Below are 18616 nucleotides of genomic sequence, written 5' to 3'. Positions count from 1 at the left end.
GACCGTTTAATATGCAGGGCCATAACTACTTATCTTGTTTACTGGAATGGATGGCAAATGGCAAACAAAATAGAAAGATGCTAAAGGGATCTATATTTTGTCTGGAGAGTAGAATGAAATATGGTGTGATACTAGTGACCAGGTGAAAGATATTTTGCATGTTTTTGAAAAAGAGTCTTATGACAGCTTAGGAAGAGACAAAGAAGTAACGATATAAAAGGTGATTTCAGTGAAGACAACAACATAAGAACCATGGAAAGTTATCTGGACTTTGACAATTCTTTATCTGGGTTTTTTCCCTTGAATCATCAAGTTAAAAATAAGTTGGATTTGGGATAAATTTTATGGTAATGCATGTTTTGTTATTTGGAAACAGAAAAAGGGTCATAAAGCGATGCAAATCTTTCTACACCAAACAAATGCTAGATGGAAGTTGAGAGGAATTTAAAAGGCTTGAATGCTGAAAAGTTATTAATAAAGCATCTATCTCAGATGTTGTATTTATGGAATATGGATAGAAATGCTCAGGGGTTATTTAGATAAACCTGTTTTATGTTTGATAAGTTCTGGAGGAAGACTCATAAGATGGAATATATTTCAGAACTTTGAAATAACTGTTAGATCTCTTATGGCCGAAAGTGAAGCAAATATAAATAACAACCATGAAAATCTGCGATACTAATGGTTGAGCAGTATCTTTGCTTTGACACTGTTGGCATCATTTTGCACTGGTTCATATACTTATGTTGGATGTTTCTTCTTTTTTGCTTGTAACCCATCATCATTTGTTATCTGAAAAGAATTAATGAACAAAGATCAACATGAGAGGCAGGGAGGGAGGATGGGAAAAGTAGAAAGAGGAGGAGAGGAATATAAGATCGAGAGCTCTTTTCTGAGCATGTAGAACATATATGCAATGGACTTAAAGAATTATTTTGGGGGGCGAAGATCCAAATAATAAAACCATTCACCAATCAACTAATAGATAAACCAGTTTAAGAGGTCTAATCTTTTTCTCAATATGTTAAAGTTTATAAAGTGAAATGACTCAATGTTTGGTAGCTATGGGTTCTCATCCCCACTCCACTTGTTTTTGATTGTTCTGCCTCTCTTTAAATTGTAATCCAACATACATTGTCTTGAATTTCTGTTGTACCATGATTGATGGGCATTTTGGTTACTTAGTTCATGTGCTTCCTAAACCATGTCTCAAATTCTCAGCTATGACAATTTACTCTGAATCGTACATGTGTGTATTTCTGTTTTTTTCCCCATCTCCTTGTACTTTGGTGTTTGGTATTATCGGATGAGAGATGAACTACTTACATCCTAACCTAGTTATATATCCATGAATTATTCTTTAGTTTATTGAGTGGTACATCTAGTACATTTTGCGAGCAAAGTGGTAGCGTCATTTAATTAATTCAAGTCTCTTTCCTTCATCTTGACTGATAAGGTTGTATCCCACTTCCCCACCCCACCATGAGGAATCCCTATTGGCAACCAGTGACTAGCATCCTTCTCGACTGGCAACTAGGGACCGGCATCCATCCCAATTGGCATTCGACGGCAAGCATCCTTCCCGACCATTGTTCGACAACGAGGGTTCTTCCTGGCTTCTCAGCTGGCTTCCGATGACAAGGGTCCTTCCTGATCGGCATCTGGCAACGAGTGTCCTTCTCAACCGGTGCTAAAACGAAGGTATGCTAGATTTGTCTTTCATTTGACACTAAGGCTACAAGCCAATTGGATTGGGTTGTGGATGGATAGAATCTAAATCTGCTCCTTATTTGAATCAAGAGAAAAAATAAAATCTAAACCTATTCCAAAATTATTTGATTGGGACTTTGGACTGAATCAGGTATAATATTATTTGGATCATTCCTTCCTTTTTTTTTTTGGGGGTTAAAGTTGAGATCTGAAAGGAAGAGAAATAAAAAGCCACAAAAAAAAAAAAGAGAGATTATAGAGGGAAGCGAAAGAAAACCATATGTTTTTTTGAATTAATGCCCTGCAAGAGTAATTGATAGTCACTTGCTTCTTGTTAATAGTCTTGCTTTAGTGGAAAAATAATGTTATTGTTTTAATTCTCTTTCGAGGATTTAGATTTTCATGCCCCCCTCCTCTCGTTCTTATTTTTTTCCGAAGGTTCTTATTTTCATGTCCTGTTTCGGCTTGAATGGGAGATGGCCAATTCTCCAAGTGGCTCCATGCAGCCTCATGATGTGTGCGGCCTCAACTGACCTATAGACCTTAATTTAAAAAAGTTGATACTAAAGAGATGAGGTTTAATGTTAAGATGACTGTCTGTTAAAGAGATATACAGTGGACCATCATAAACATCAAAAGATGAAAATGGAACAATAACAGTGATCCTTTTACTATAAATTTCTTGTACGGTGCTACATTTGTATTCAAATTCTAGAATCATTCTTTACCCCGTTGTGAGTCCATAAAATGGGCACTTATGAAATGCTATACCTGCAAACATAATAAAAGAATGAAAGCTTTTCAGGTACAACTTGAAGAGCATTTTAAGAAGCTTGTTACAATCCTAGGATAGTCAGAACTTGATGTGTTCCATGGCATACAATTTAAATGTTGCTTATCTTCTAATCCTAGCTATAACATGGGAATAGATGCTTTTACATAGCTTACAAGTGATTTGTACTCGATGTTGAAGTTAAGAAGCTATAGTTATCTTGTCTATTAGATTTCGAGAAGTCTTGCCATTTTCTTTGATGTAATTTTATGCTTGATGTGTTGCCAAAACACAAGCTTTTTCTGAGGTGGCAGACTAGATGATAGTCGTTTATATGTGCACAGTTTCAAAGCCAAAATATTGCAAGATAAGGTCATTGTTTGGGCTTGAAAGCCAATAATGATTCCTTTTTGACTATGTAGGTCTTCTTTTCGACTCTTCTGTCACACTATGGATGATACAAGCCCTATCCTGATAATCATTATTTGAAATAAGCTATCTATTGGGATTGAGCTCTCTTATTAAAGATAGGCCATCTATTGAATTGCAAGAGGTACATAAACTGAATTGGGGCATGTTTGTAAAACATATTTGAAATTAAACTTGGCCCTTCTTGCGATTGAACAAAGATAACAAGTCTTTTATTGAAATGTAGCAAGGTATATTATCACTGGATAATAGAACTTAGTATAAAGATTCCAATGCCTTTGTAGTTTCTTGGAATTCTGTAACTGTGGGAATTCTAAAGGTGGGTTCTGATATAAGGTGAGATTTTTGTTAGCTGAATCAAGAGCATGTGCAATGGATTTGGATGCAAGAAAGTGGATCTATTTTTGTTAGAATATAAGGGATTTTTGCCTATATGTCTTCAATCTATTTTATGGTTTTTGTTAATGTGTTATAGACACCTGGTGCTTCCTCCTAGTATTGCATAATTTATTATATTTTATTGGTCAAAAACTTATACATAGATACCTCGATCTTTTTCTTAAAATTATTCTTTGCTTTATTTGATCATAATTTGATATATAAGATATTTTTTTTGTATTTTGAATGCAATTGTTATATATCATGTCTTCTAGTGGGATTATTGAAGATATAAATAGTAAATCAGTCGAGCCTACAAATCAAACAAAGGGACAAGGAAAAATGAAAAAGCTAACATCCAAAATTTGGGATAATTTTACAAAGTATGAATTAGAAAAGGAAGTAGATGGAAAAATAATTAAGAAAGAAGTAATATGTAATCATTGCAAAAGAATTTTTAATGGAGCCAATAGTTTAGGGACAACGCATTTGAAAAATCATCTTGATAAGTGTCATCCATTTTTGAAGAATGCTGATACAAAAGACCAACAAATATTGCAAACATGATTGAAAAGAGAAGACGATACTTGTTCTTTGGACATATATACATATGATGAAGAGGCCAACCGTAAGAAGCTTATATGAATGTTTGTTATGCATGAGTATCCATTTTCTATGATTGAGCATGAAGGATTTATTGATTTTATTAAATCTTTGCGACCATCTTTCAAATTAAAGAGTTGTATAACTCTTAGAAATGAGATTATGAAGACATATTTAGAGGAGAAAAAAAAGGTGCTATATTTGGTCTACTTTCTTGTCAGATAAGTATAACTATGGATTTATGGATTTCTAGATAAAATAAGTCTTACTTGTGTGTGACAGCATATTTTATTGATGATGATTGGAATTTGAAAAAAAAAATAATTAATTTTATGCATATGGGAGGAAGACATACTGGAGTCAATTTTTGCAATACATTTATCAAAAATATGATAGATTGGAATATTAATCATAAGTTATTTGTATTAACATTGGACATGATTGTGATAATGATGTTTGTGTTAATGAAATTATGGAAAGGCTTCAAGGAACACTTGTATGTAATGGTTAGTTCTTTTATGTGAGATGTGCTACACATATTATTAATTTAGCTGTGCAATATGGACTGAAAAAAAATTAATAAGGCAATTGAAAATATCTGAAAAATGGCGAAGATCATTCAAAGCTCTCCACTACAATTAGAGGAGTTTGAGAAGAGGGCTCAAGAATATAAGTTGGAACATGTAGAGGTTTGTCACTTGATGTTCCTATATGGTGGAATTCTACGTATATGATGCTTAGAGATGCTTATTATTATAAGGAGGTCTTTAAGAGATTATAACATTTTGATTCTTATAATTTTAATATATGTCCAACAAATGATCAATGGAAAGAGATAAAAGTATTTTGTCAAATTTTGAAAAACTTCTATAACATCATCGAGCTCCTTTCAAGCACAACATATCCAACTCCAAATATCTTTTTTCAAGAAGTTTTTGAAATTCAATTGCAAATTGTTGAATGGTGCACAAATCTTAAGTATCAACTTTTTCTTGTTATGGCATTATCAATAAAAGAGAAATTTGATAAATATTGGCAACAATCTAATCTTATACTAGCGGTGGGTTCACTCTTAGATCCTCGCTATAAAATAAAAATGACGGAATTTTATTACTCACAAATCTACTCTTTAAATGGAGAAAAAGATGTCAGTAATGTTCATAATATCATTCGGAAGCTTTATAGTGAGTATGAAAGAAAATTTTTTACCCCTTCTGTTCCATTTACTCATGATATTAGTTCATCAAGAGATAGTACATATATTCCTGATGAGTTTGATGAGATGGAAGGAAGAAAAAGAAGGTTTGCACAATTTATGAAGGAGCATGCACAATAGAAATAGATTAGAATAGATTTGGATATATACATGGAGGAACCTCTTTGGCCATGGGTTGAAGGTGATGTTTTTGATATTTTAGGTTGGTGGAAATCTAATGGTTCAAAGTATCCTATCTTATCTCGGATTGCAAGAGATATTTTGGCAGTTCCAATATCTACAATAACTTCAGAATCAGTATTTAATACAAGTGGACAAGTGATAGATACGTTCCGAAGTGGATTAGATCCTGATATTGTTGAAGCTGTAATTTGTCTTCAAGATTGTCTAAGATCTGAGAAAAAAGGTAATTTACTATATTTTACACAATATTTATGTTATGTTTAATTTATTTATAAAACATTACTAGTTATTTTTTTATTTTGTTTTAGGTCTTATTGCATCTGTTGTTCATGATCTTGATTCTCTTATGGCATTGAATAGCTATTCTATCTATGTTGAAGACTTAAACAAATCAACATCAATTCATATATTATGATCAGGTAAATTAATATGACATGTAGTTTTAAAAAAATTAGTTATTATTTTGTTTATATATGTTTAAACTATTATACTAATATCATCATTTTTATTTCAGGATGATTGGAGCATTGGAGATTGTCATATGATATTATTGAATTAAATTGAACTATTCTACTTCATACTTTATGAAACTTTTCTAAAGATATTTGAGTTTATGGGATGTGTTTAAGGTTTATCTTTGGATGAGATTAGCTATAGTGGATGGTGGTTATATTTTTAATACTATTTATGTATTTAAAATCCTTGCTCGTATATCATTTATCTTATGGGGATTATGTTACTTATTTGAATCATTTATCATTTAAATTCTTGCTCTTTTAATATTGGACTTCATAGATCTAAAATAATGTTATGGTTTTGGTTATGATGAAGTCAAAATATAGGAGCTCTAGTGAGAAAGTAAGTATATATTTATTAATTTTTTGAATAATTATTGTTTAGGAATATTGATGCATGTTAATTAACTTTCTTATTTTCTCATATTTATATTCAGGCAGTCTTATTACGAGTATGGATGAGCATACATGTTAACTAGAGAGGGTGTTGGTGATCATTTAAATTCTTAATATGAGGTACATATTATCTCTTTTTCTGAATATTTTAGATTTTTATGATCTACTTCTTAGTTTCAATAAAGCTTTAAATTATAATTATCTTTCTTATATGTAATTATGATTATATTGGATTGTGATTATGATTATGTCATCATATTTGGTTTCCATTATTGAATTTTTCTTAAAATTTCATTAATATTTGAAATAGTATCCAATTTATACATGTGTCTGGATAAACAAATATGTATATGCTTGATATCCGTGTCTGTTTATAAAAAATACGGATATGGTTGATATCCGATTCGTTTCCATATCCATTTATAATAAATATGGATATTAATTTTGATATCCATATCCATATTCGTTGAAAAATATAGATATAAATATAGATATACCACTATCCAATCCGTATCCGATTTGTTTTCATCTTTAGGTCCAAAATGATAGAATTAGGATCTGATCGCTAGCTTCATAGCTACTTTTAGGGACAGCAACACATTATAGATTGCGAAAACTATCTAATTTGGAAAAAATAATCATCTTAATCAAACATCGGTGGACCAAGTTACCTCTAGAACTTGGCGTATGATTCGATTTTCCGATTGGGTGGATCTCGCTTTTGAACATTATCTAGTCTTATTTATAGTAGTCAAAATGATCAACATTGAGTCTAATGATCCTTCTGAATCATTAGTCTATAAGTGGTGGGAACTACAAAACCATTGCAAAGAACCACCTGAGAAACAAGCCAACAAGACCTAGCTTTCTCATAATTTCCTTATACTTCTCTTCGGACCAGCCCTATGATGCTTTTATAGGACGTGAAAAAGTATAGCATGGGAGTGGAGGAACCACACAGCCCATGATTTTAGGCTTTTGGATGAGTAGAAGGTGGAACCACTTTATATAGCATATTCAGGTGAGACAATGCATATGGAATTATTGTATTTGTGGATGGGAAGAGCCCCTCAGTGCCATCACCTCCTTCAACTAGCTCTTATGTTGGTACCCGTTCACGACGTGGTTGGGACAAATTAGTGTTCTCGTGGAGATGGAGACCTGACAAGGTGACTGTACCAATTATGGCATCCAGAAGTGACATCCTTGTTTTTTTTTTTTTATCAAATTGGTTCAGAGTCTCACATGGCAGGAGGGAATTGATGGTCTCATAAGATCAGACCTGGACTGTTGATTAGGAAGTTAGATTGGTGACTAATTTGGATAGTTTTGACCTTTTTTCCTTTTTTTTTTTCATGCTAAACAAAATGTACAGTTTAGAGTTTTTCCATTTTCTAAATAAATATGGCAGGTGGGTCAAACGCTATATAAGTTGGGTTCAATTGTCTGATTTCAAATCCTGACAAAGGCCAGCCAAGCTATTAGTTTTCTGTTAGGAAGAAATAAGATATATGTTAGAAACCTTTTCTTTTTTTGGGTAAAATGGGAGGGGTTACCATCCAGAAGCAAGTTGGACAGGATATATGTTAGATATATGCATGTTGGTTGTTTAGTATCAGAGAAAACAAAGTTCAAGAAGCAAGTAGGCCCGAGGAAAGGGACCCGATCTATATGGTGTCACACTGTGTTGCTTGTCACCCCGTTTGATGCTGCAACACCTGCTGATTTGAACCTTTCTTCCAGCTATTTTTGTATCTCTTTGAGGGCACCTTCATGCTTGCCTTTGCAGTGGGCTGTCCAACTATTCAAAAGAAAAACTGTTTGCTGAGCAACCATGCCTGGGGAGGTGGCTTCTCTTTAGAAAACATTTTGGTTCCTCTTTTTCCATATAGCCCAACATCCTGTGGCTAGAAAACAGTCCACTGCTCTTTTTGTTCTTTTGTCATTGGTGTTTTTCCTTCAAAAATGTTATCATGTCATCTTCAAAAACCAAGATTGTTTTAAAATGGTCCCAAACCATTATTGTAAATGGACACATGACAAATAAATGATCCACTCTTTTATTTTCCTTGCCACAAAGTATGCACCATTGTGATCTATTCTAGTTTTTTCTTGCTAGAGTATCCATTGTTTGGATTTTTCGGTGGTATGCTAGCCAATTGAATAATTTTACCTTTTCTGGTAAAGGCAACTTCCTAATAATCTTTGCAAATAAGTATGTTATTCCCCATGACTTAAGAAGAGGTAGCTATTCTTTACCATGAAGCTTTGGTTGGTACTCCATTTCCAGCTTGATCTGTCTTGTTCATTCCTTAACATCATTCCACTGAGTAACTTAGACATGCATGTCAACTCTTCTTTACCTCTAGAACTTAAGTGCATGGAATGCTAGTTCCCCTTGTTTTAGCTTTGCCTTGACAGCTGATACCGAATTTGAGGGATACCTGGACATGGCAAAGATTGTTGGGAAGAGAATTTTTAGGGGCCTATTTTTTATCCATTCATCATACCAAAAGGTGATTTCTTTCACATTTCCTAGCCTGAAAGTTGAGCTAAAGAAAAACCAACGTCGAAACTTCAGAATACCTTTCACCAGTGGCGAAGCATTTTTTTACACTGCCTATTGGTGGCTAACTTGGAGGTCTGTTTGAGAAATGGATACTACTGACTAGTTCTCTCCATGGCCTTTGTGGTTCTTGAAAGAAATGCCACCACCGTTTGGTAAGGAGGCATTGGTTGAAAAGGTGAAGGTTTAAAATGCCCGGACCACCTACAGCTTTTGGTCAGCAAACTTGGTTCCAGTTGACTAGGCTGCGACTTCCATGGGTTTTGTTGTTGCTGTTCCAAAGAAACCTCTTCTTATGTTATCAATCTTATCAATAATCTCACTAGGCAGTTGCATGGAGGACATCTAGTAAATGGGGATCGAGCTTAACACCGCATTCACAAATGTGAGCCTTCCTGCTAGAGTGAGCACTCTTCCTATCCTTGAAGATAACTTTCTTTGAATCTTGTCAACCAAGAGTTGCCAGTCCTTAGCCTTTGACTTTCTAAAATGCAATGGAAAACTAAGGTATTTTAGAGGGAATTCATTGTGTTGACGGCCAATCAGATCCACAAATCTTTTACTGGTTTCTTTGGATAAACCTATGCCTATTAAAGCATTTTTTTTTCTGTGGTTATCTCCTACCCAGATAGAAGCTCGTAAGAGTAAATAATAAACTTTAAGGTTTGAAGCCTACTCCTTTCATGCATTGCAAAGAATCAAAGTATTGTCTGCAAATTGGATGCTCTGAATTTTTCCGGTGATTTCCTTCGGACCAATGCTGGAAGCATGGCTGCTTGATGCTGCTTTTTTCAACATATGGTCCAAGACAGCTACCACCAAAATAAAGAGAAGAGGAGATAATGGGTCTCCTTGTTTGAGGCCCTTTGAGACAGGGAACTATTGGTAGGTTCTCCATTGATCATGATGCCATTTTGCTTCTGCACATTGTACTTTGGATCCATTTTTGCCATCTGTTGCCAAATCTTCTCACTTTTAACATCTCTAAGAGAAAGATCCAGTCTACGTTATCATAAGCTTTCTCAAAGTCAATCTCATACATCAGACCTTTAATTTTTTTGTTCTTGTAGCAGGAGATGATTTGCTATGTTGTGATGAAGCAATCTGTGATTTGCCACTCTTTTATGAATGCGGATTGGGACTCTGATATCAGTGCATCTATGATTAGTAGCTAACCAGGAGGAAAGAACCTTGCTTAAGATTTTTAGAACTCCGTTGATTAAGCTAATGGATCTGAAGTCAGAGACTTTGGTGCAATCCTGCTTCTTTGGGATGACTGTTAGGAAATTATGGTTTAGCCTGGACATTTCTGTAGAGTTTGAGTAGATTGATTCAAAGAATTTAGATATATCATCTTTTATGATTTTCCAATACCATTGATATAAGCTTGCCGGAAAGCAATCAGGTCGCGGTGATTTTTCTTTTGCAAGGTCAAAAGCCGCTTTTCTGATCTCCTCCACTTCAAATGGTTTGTCCATACCAGAGAGGTCATGGTTTTCATGCTGATATAATTCATTCCAGCTTGCTTTGACAGTGTGCTTAAGGTCCGATTTGAAGAGAGTTGCAGAGTGTTTGAGAAAGAGAAAGGCTTCTCTGATCTCAGATGTTTCCTGTAAAATGTGCCCTTGGTATTCAATTTGGTGAATATGATTTCTCTGCATCCTGGAGCTTGCATATATGTGGAAAAATTAGTATTTCAGTAGCCATGCTGTAGCCATTGAATTTGCGAGCATTGTCTCCACTGATTTCCTCTTGACTTAGAATCACCTCTAACTCCTCCAGTTGTTGGCAGCTCTGCTCGTTCCTCATTGTGTGGAAGTCTTGCTTCTTCCTGATGAGCATTGTCTCCACTGATTTCCTCTTGACTTAGAATCACCTCTAACTCCTCCAGTTGTTGGCAGCTCTGCTTGTTGCTCATTGTGTGGAAGTCTTGCTTCTTCCTGAATATCTAACTACGAAATTCTCTGTTTGAGCTTCAATTTTTCTCCATAATATTGCCAATATGATCTCTATTCCATGTCTTAAGTTTGGTTCTAACAAACCTGAGCTTGGAAACAATGTTTGCAGCAGCATCTCGAACTCCTGGAGCTGAGTTCCACCAGGTTTTGATGAGGTCATCAAAGCCAGCTGTTGACATCCAAATGGTCTCAAATCTGAAGGGCGTCTTGAGGTTGGCTTATGTCTGAATTTAAGAAGTGGACAATGACCGCACATTGTTTTTGTAAGGGGAAGTGACAGTGGACTTTGGAAGATATCCAACCAATCAAGTGAGGCCAAACATCTGTGTAGTTTGCTGAGCGAGGATGTGTCTCCATAGTTTGACCATGTAAATTGCTGTTGACTAAGCTTTATTTCGATTAGATTCATGGTTTCAATTAAAAATCCATTGATTATCTTCTGCTGGTGGAAAAACATCTCCTTTCTAAAGCATGGCGTGCGAGGTTGAAATCGCCTACAGTGATCCAGGGCCCCTTCCATTGTTCTCTGATTTGTATGAGCTCCCTCAAAAAATCATCCTGGTTAGCGAGCAACCACTTTGCTGAGTTTGGGCTGACAAGCAAATGGGTAGAGTTGAGAGAAAAGAACCCTTGGTGAAAGATTTCTCCCATAATTTCCATTGCATCCCAACAACTAAGAATCTTTCCGGTTGATCCTTGGGATTTGACTGCACCCCATGAACTAAATCTCTTCCCACAGGTTGACAAAACAAGCTTATTATTGATCTGCTCTGATTTTGTTTCTTGCATGCACACTATGTTACACGCACTTTGAACGATTATATCCCTTACCTTCTTTTGCAGCCTTTTCCGATGCCTCTGACGTTCCAGAATATTAACAACATTTTCTAATTAAGAGAGCAAAACTGATAGCCGGCAAGCTAACATTGCATTGTGGAGAACTTGCAAATAGCAAGGGATGCCCGTGGCTCGGTATATAAATGCATAACATAACAAGCATTTCATTGATGAAGAAAGTTACGAGATACATCATGATCTGTTTCGATGGAGAAAGCAAAAGCGTCAAAACGCTGTACTGCACTTTGTTTCTACTGTTGCTAATTCGGCCAAAGGTAAGACTGGGTACCGTGAAGGTGAATACAGATAATGTTAGCTCCATGATTATTTTGGGCAGACAAAAACTAAAACAGGTGGGGAGAGTCTGAAAAGAATTCATGGAACTTGAGAGGGCCTACGACGAGTTGCTTCCAGACTCTTAATTTCAGCAGCAAAGCTTTCACCATCTGTCACGCGCACTAGGCCACATTTCTTCCCTAAGGCTTTCATTGCTGAGGTTGTCAAAGAATTTAGAAAGAGAACGTCTTCAGGTCTGATATCTTCTTCCGAAATGCCAAGAACCTTGAGCTTCCTAGCGCTTCTTTTCCGAGTATTTGGCGTATGACTGTTGAGAGAGGATCGGCTTGCCAGGAGGGAGTTTGTAGCGTGTGCGGTCAGTTTCTCAGGGATAGGTATTGTCTCTGGGGAAGGGTGACCGGCGATGTGAGTGATGACCGACACCCACTTTTTCGGGTTCTCCGTTGGTCTAGTGGGCGCCAACCGGTAATTGCGAACAAACATGTTTGAAATTTGAATTGTTCCTAGCTCCGCTAGCCTGCAGCAAAAACTTCTCGCGGGGTTTTTGCTTGGTGGTTTCGACCACCTCTCGCGGGGTTGATGACCGGAGTGACTTTTTCATCGGAATTATGGAGGGGGTGGTGCCATGAGCTTTCCACTGGAGAGTGACCGTCTTGGTCATTCCATAACTCCCATTCTCCATCAACATCCTCGTTGTGATCGCCTTGAGTGGGTGAGGGACTTTCAAATATCAACAATGTGAAAGTGTGGGCCGACGGTTATCTGCATCGTCTTTTGCTATGTTCTCGGTTCCTTGAAAGAAATAGCACCATGCCCTTTGGCTATGAGATATTCTGTCAGTGTTCTTCTTTGTGGTCTAGGATCCACACTTTCTTGCCTTGTGATAGAGCGTTGAAGTATGTCGTCCACTTGATCTGTCTCCCAAAAGATTAGACAAAGACAGCCCGTTCCAAGCAGACGGGTTATGCACTTGTGGCCTATAATGGAAATAAGGTGTAGGTCATTGTTGAGGGGTTTGCATTGGTGGTACGAGGGGTTTGCATTGGTGGTATGGGGTTTGGGGTCTCTCTTTTCTGAGGAGAAGGACGCTTATAAAAACGGTGGGAGTGCGCATGGTTGAGGCACTAGAAGCACCTCCGAGGTTTCTGCAATTTGATTTAAAATGATCTCTATTTCCATAGCGGAAGCAAGACCCATATTTAAAAGGGCGAGGAAGCAAAGACCCTGGTTTTGGTGCACTTGGGGGGGAATGACGCGGTATGGGAAGCCATAACGGGTGCTTTAGAAGAGAATGGTAGTGAGGAGGGGGTATGCAAGTTTTCAGTGGAGTGGTTGACAAGAGGCTTGTCATTTTGATGAAAACCATTCTTTAGCACCTTCGCGGTATGTACGTCTTGTCTTAATGGAGCTATTTCTTTCTCTTCTTCCGTATAGTTTTCAGTCTTGGGCCCGTAGTTTCTTCGTTGTATGCTCTTCTTTCCCGTTAGTTTCTGATTTTGATTCCTTCCCTCGCCTTCAGTTTTCCATCTTTCCCTCCATGAGCAGCCAAGCTTCCTGATCGGAAGGCTCTTCGTCTTGTTCATTGCTCTCCCTTCGCTTCTTAAAGCGCTCTCCTTTCACTTGTCAAAGACTTGGTAATGTTGAAGATAATGCTAGAACCTGTGTCATTATCGACTTGAGTGAAAATTGGCAGGTACTCCGAGTTTAAACCCAATATCATTATTGTGAAGTTGAATCTATGGTTGGGTTGCTGTCGAGTTAATGAGCAATTTGGTGGTCCTGAGTTCATTGCTATCCAGAATAGAGACAAAGTGGCCTCTAGAAGCTTGAGTTTGGATTAGTTAGTTATATCACAAGGATCGAGGAAGCTTTGCATTTTCATTTATAAAACATTTAGAAGATATGCTTAGTAAGATCCTTTGAGCTTCTTGGTAAGGATATTATTGAGAGTATGAGTATTAGCTTGTTTTGGTTGGTTAGAGGATTTGAGGGCTTTTTAGAAATTGGAAGTAACAAAGGGAGAGATCCCTTCAAAACAATTCTTTATGTTTTTTCCTTTTAGCTAAAACTGGTTGTTCACACTAATTTAGAGTAAGTATACCCACAGAAATCAAAGAACAAAATATCTCTCAACTTCTTTGGGTTTAGTCTGAAATCAGTCCGCAGAGTTTCTCCCAAATGTTCAGCACCCCACCAGCTTCTTCTCAATACACATGCTAGTACTAAAAGTGATCCCACCATCGGCCCATTCCCAAGTATCTCACAGGAGCAAGAATGAACTGCTCCCCACCGGCTTTGAATCCAACCAATTATTATGGCCGAGTCCCCCTCGAGGAGGATGAATTGAGCCCCCCCAACTTAGACCAGTATACTTGATGCCCTCCCAAGTTGCCTATAGCTCCACTATTAGGACCGAGGTGTCAAATATACTGCTCCTGCTGACTGCAATGAATCGAGAGCCAGAATCTCTAATCCAAATATTGCTCCGCCCTACAGTTGTCGTCCAAGATGGTACCATCGAAGTTAACCTTGAGAAAGCTTGGGGATATGGACTCCTAGGAGATGTAAATCATCCTAGGCGCTACAAAAGCTGAAAAAAAGACATTGGGGTCCCGAGCTATCAAAGGCTCTCCAACAATATGCGAACTAATGATCTCCTCGCTCTCTCCAAAATCAACCTGAAAGACTGTCTGTTTCCCTCAAAAATCCATATGTTCATTGTCAGCCAGATCTTATATGCAAGTATATCCCTAGGATAGTGGTCGTTCTTGATGGCTGCCTCTATGCACCATCTCGAATCAGAACTAGGAAGGTCTCGATTAGAAAGTTCAACTGTCGTAGATTTAATACATCCCCAACAAGCATCCAAACCCTAATGGCTCGCCCACACTTTAACAAAATATGATCGACGAACTCCTCTAGTAAACATCATGGGCAGATCGGGGAAATGGTCAATCCTGGTCTGCTCAAAGTCCCGTAGTAGGGAGCCGGTCCCATGCCACTTTGAGGACTACTCTCGAATGGGCTGCAAGCCTCCAATCCATACTAAGCGCTTTTTCTAAGTCGGATCACCTTTAAAAAGTGTGTAAAGATCTCTTGCCCAAGCCTCAAACTATAAGAGGTCTCCCAAACTCTCACATTAGGAGTATCAAACCTCAGGATCTTGAGGGTCCATACCGTCGCTACTAGTTGCTCCCCAAACATTTGCCCCACTAAGGTGGGATTCCACCTTTTCTCTTTCGATAGCAGTAAGTCAACAATCCCAATCACTACAAGAAAATAAGGTTTAAGTGACCGCAAAATCGGTTGCTCAATAGTAAAAGTTGATTGCTAATTTTTTTTACGATAGATTTTGAGATGGATAAGTATCGATTATGAAAATCGATTGTAAATATTTTGCAATCGAAAAAATCGATCGCAATATTTTGCAACCGATTTTACGGCTGAAAATAAAAAAAATAATTAAAATTTTACGATCGATTTATCGATCAAAAATAAAATATTATGTCCTATTTTGCAACCGATTTACCAACCAAAAAATCGATCGCTAAGTTTTTTAAAATATTTTTTATTTAAACAATCGATCATAAATTATTTTTATAATATTTTAATTTTTAAAATCAATCACTAAATTTATTAAAAATTATTAAATTAACATCGATCTGAAAATCGATCTCAAAATTGGTTGCTAATTTTTTTAAATATTTTTATTTTAAAAAATTGATCGCAATATTAGTCACAAATTTTTTTATAATATTTTTCTTTTCAATATCGATTGTAAAATCAGTTGCTAAATTTATTAAAAATTATTAAACCAGAATCAATCTCCAAATTTATCGCTAATTTTTTTAAAATATTTTTTATTTAAAAATTGATCTTAAAATCGATCGTAAGTTTTTTATAATATTTTAATTTTTAATATCGATCATATAATCGATCATTAAATTTATTAAAAATTATTAAATAAAAATTGATATGAAAATTGATCTCAAAATCGATTGCTAATATTCTTAAAATATTTTAGAATTAAAAATTGATCGCAAAATCGATCGTAAGTTTTTTATAATATTTTTATTTTTAATATCATTTGCAAAATCGATCGCTAAATTTATTAAAAATTATTAAATTAAATTCTATCTGAAAATTGATTGCAAAATCGATCAAAAAATATTTTAATTAAAATAATTGATCACCAAATTGATCTTTAGAATTTAAATTCAAAAAAATAAATTAAAAATTATATTAATTTTTTTTGTTACAAGAACTGCAGCTTCATTAAAACATAATAGAATCAAGCAACATCATCATCCATCATATACAACCAAGCAATATGTCTTAAACCACAAAGTGGAACAGTAAAAAGATCAAATATACTCATCCTCTCGTGATAAAAGTAAAACAAAAGACCTACAATCACACATCCTGAAAATATCAAAGATAAATAACATAAATTTAAAATAGAAAGAAACAAAAGATAAAGAGACCATAGTAATCTGTGGAGCCATTCTCTTCAATATCCATTAAGTTTAGATCATCATCCTAGAACGTAAGAAGGCAACTATAAGAATATAGCAAGTAAAATCCATCAACTCCCATCAGCTTTAACACATTATATGGGAATAAAAAAAAAAAAGCCATAGCATATCTTGTGCCAAATATATCACTTGTTTAGTATACCTCGTGTTAAATGTATCATAATCATAAGCTGTCTTTGTCTTTCTTAGACAACTCACCCGACAGATTTTCCAAAGTATTACTTATAGCAAAAACAAATGATACCAACATAATATATAGAGCCAATAAGATAATAAGAGAGAGTCATTTTTACTTTTGATTTTAAAGAATTCTTCTACTATCAGCTAAAAATAAAATCCATCAGCATCCATCAGTTTTAACACATCATATGGGAATAAGAAAAAGAGAATATAGTAATCTGTGGAGCCATTTCCTTCAATATCTATTAAGTTTGGATCATCATCAGAAAAAATAAAAAAGCAAGTATAAGAATAAAGCAAGCAAAACCCATCGGTACCCATCAATTTTAACACATCATATGAAAATAAGAAAAAGAGATCATAACAATCTGTGAAGCTATTTTTTTTAATATTCATTAAGTTTGAATCATCATCATGAAAAATAAGAAAGCAACCATAAGAATATAACAAGTAAAATCCATCAGCATCCATCAGCTTTAAGATATCATATGGGAACAAAAAAAAAGAAGCCATAGCAATCCATCAATTGCAGTTGAAACAGTAGTCCTTGCTTAAGACTTCATTATGTGAAGACCTACGTACAAAGATATCAAGCTAAAGGGATGGTAACATGTATCAATCACGAAAACCAAGAGAAAACATTCAGCTATAAAACTTCATGACTAATAATTCTTCAATGCCTCCAAGTTCTCTCTATTTTCTTAAACGCATACAATCTTGCAATCTAAGAGAGGAGCCCTGGTCCTAGATCCTTGTGTGTGTGAGGAGACTTAACTATATTTTAATTTGAAGAAGAAAGAGCTTCTTAATTGCTTGAACTTCTACATCGACAGATTCTATCTAGATTGATCAAGGATGCAATGTAGCATGCAATATTAATAAAAAAAAAATCTATCAAAATATTATAAAGAGATACAATACTAAGTCATCAATTTCGCAAATTCGGCATCCATCAGCTTTAACACACCATATGGAAACAAAAAAAAAATGGCTATAGCAATCTGTGAAGTCATTCCCTTCAATATCTATTAAGTTTATATCACCAGTGAGGTAATAAAAGTGTCATTGTTGCGACCGATTATAAAAATCTCCTCTACTGTCAGCTAAAAGCACATCAAAAAGCTAAATAGACAGGAGTATTCTTCCCATAGCCTCCAATACTAGCTGTTCTATAGTATGATCCAACTCATGCTGGAAACTATTAACAAAAAGATTTGGGATAAGAGTTAAGCAAACCACCATCAATTATAAGAAATGCAATATACCAAAAGATTTTTAAAATATGTTAGAAAGATAAAAATCTGAAAACCATTTCGAAAAGCTAAAATATACCTATCTTGTGGTCATCATGATAGTGTCAATACCATCAGCTGTGAAGTAAAATAAAATCTACAAATGCCATATCCTGAAGACTAGTCCCATTTTTATACCCTTGCATCTTGAAAAATGGATGCAGAAATTAATACATAAAATATAAGTAATGAAGTGGTGAAAATCTGTACTTGGTCTAAAATGAGACAAGTTGAGAGGAGGATGACGACAATTCTCAGGAATAAAGAGAAACTGATCATACCAAAGGGAGATATGAATAATGACGTGTTAGATCTGTAGCAGAGCTAGATGCATGCCTGCACAACTGAATCACTAAACAAATGCTGTTCTATAAGCGCACAAATTTGGTATCCTCATTGCGCTACATTAAAAATCAGATCAATGACACCAAGGAGATGCCATAATCCTATAATATCAGGGTAAAGGCTTTGCATTAGGCAGCCATTTTGTTTGTGATTACATTAACAGTCGAGTCTTAAAATATGGTGCTCCAAATCTTCATCTCTTCTTTCTTTTCATTTTTAAAAATAATTCCATAAAAAAATCAGATGGGGTTAAGAAAGAAATCACGAGAAGATTATATCCAAAAAAAAGCCTTCAAAAATCGGAGCAGCTCACACAGGACTAAGTATATGCCGAACAGAATCTGAAAAATAAGATCAATACCAATACAATATAACCAGTTTCCTAGCAAAAGTTCATATAGCTA

General features: G+C 35.5%; 1 long non-coding RNA gene across 4 annotated transcripts; it reads left to right on the top strand.

Annotated features, from left to right (window-relative positions):
• The first annotated feature begins 934 nt into the window (after window positions 1-934).
• Window positions 935-12393, top strand: LOC105034937 (uncharacterized). 4 transcript variants are annotated; one of them, XR_012134506.1, is made up of 8 exons: window positions 935-1701; window positions 2905-3035; window positions 5311-5514; window positions 5600-5710; window positions 5806-6149; window positions 6244-6322; window positions 10836-11465; window positions 11570-12393. It is a non-coding gene; the product is annotated as an uncharacterized lncRNA (long non-coding RNA). The 4 variants fall into 4 exon arrangements; XR_012134507.1 differs by lacking the exon at window positions 5600-5710 and having other exon boundaries at window positions 941-1701; XR_012134508.1 differs by lacking the exons at window positions 5311-5514; window positions 5600-5710 and having other exon boundaries at window positions 948-1701; window positions 10839-11465.
• The last annotated feature ends 6223 nt before the right edge of the window (window positions 12394-18616 follow it).

This window comes from Elaeis guineensis, chromosome 9, assembly GCF_000442705.2.
Source record: "Elaeis guineensis isolate ETL-2024a chromosome 9, EG11, whole genome shotgun sequence".
Lineage (NCBI taxonomy): Eukaryota > Viridiplantae > Streptophyta > Magnoliopsida > Arecales > Arecaceae > Elaeis > Elaeis guineensis.
This window is presented reverse-complemented; position numbering and strand designations above follow the sequence as displayed.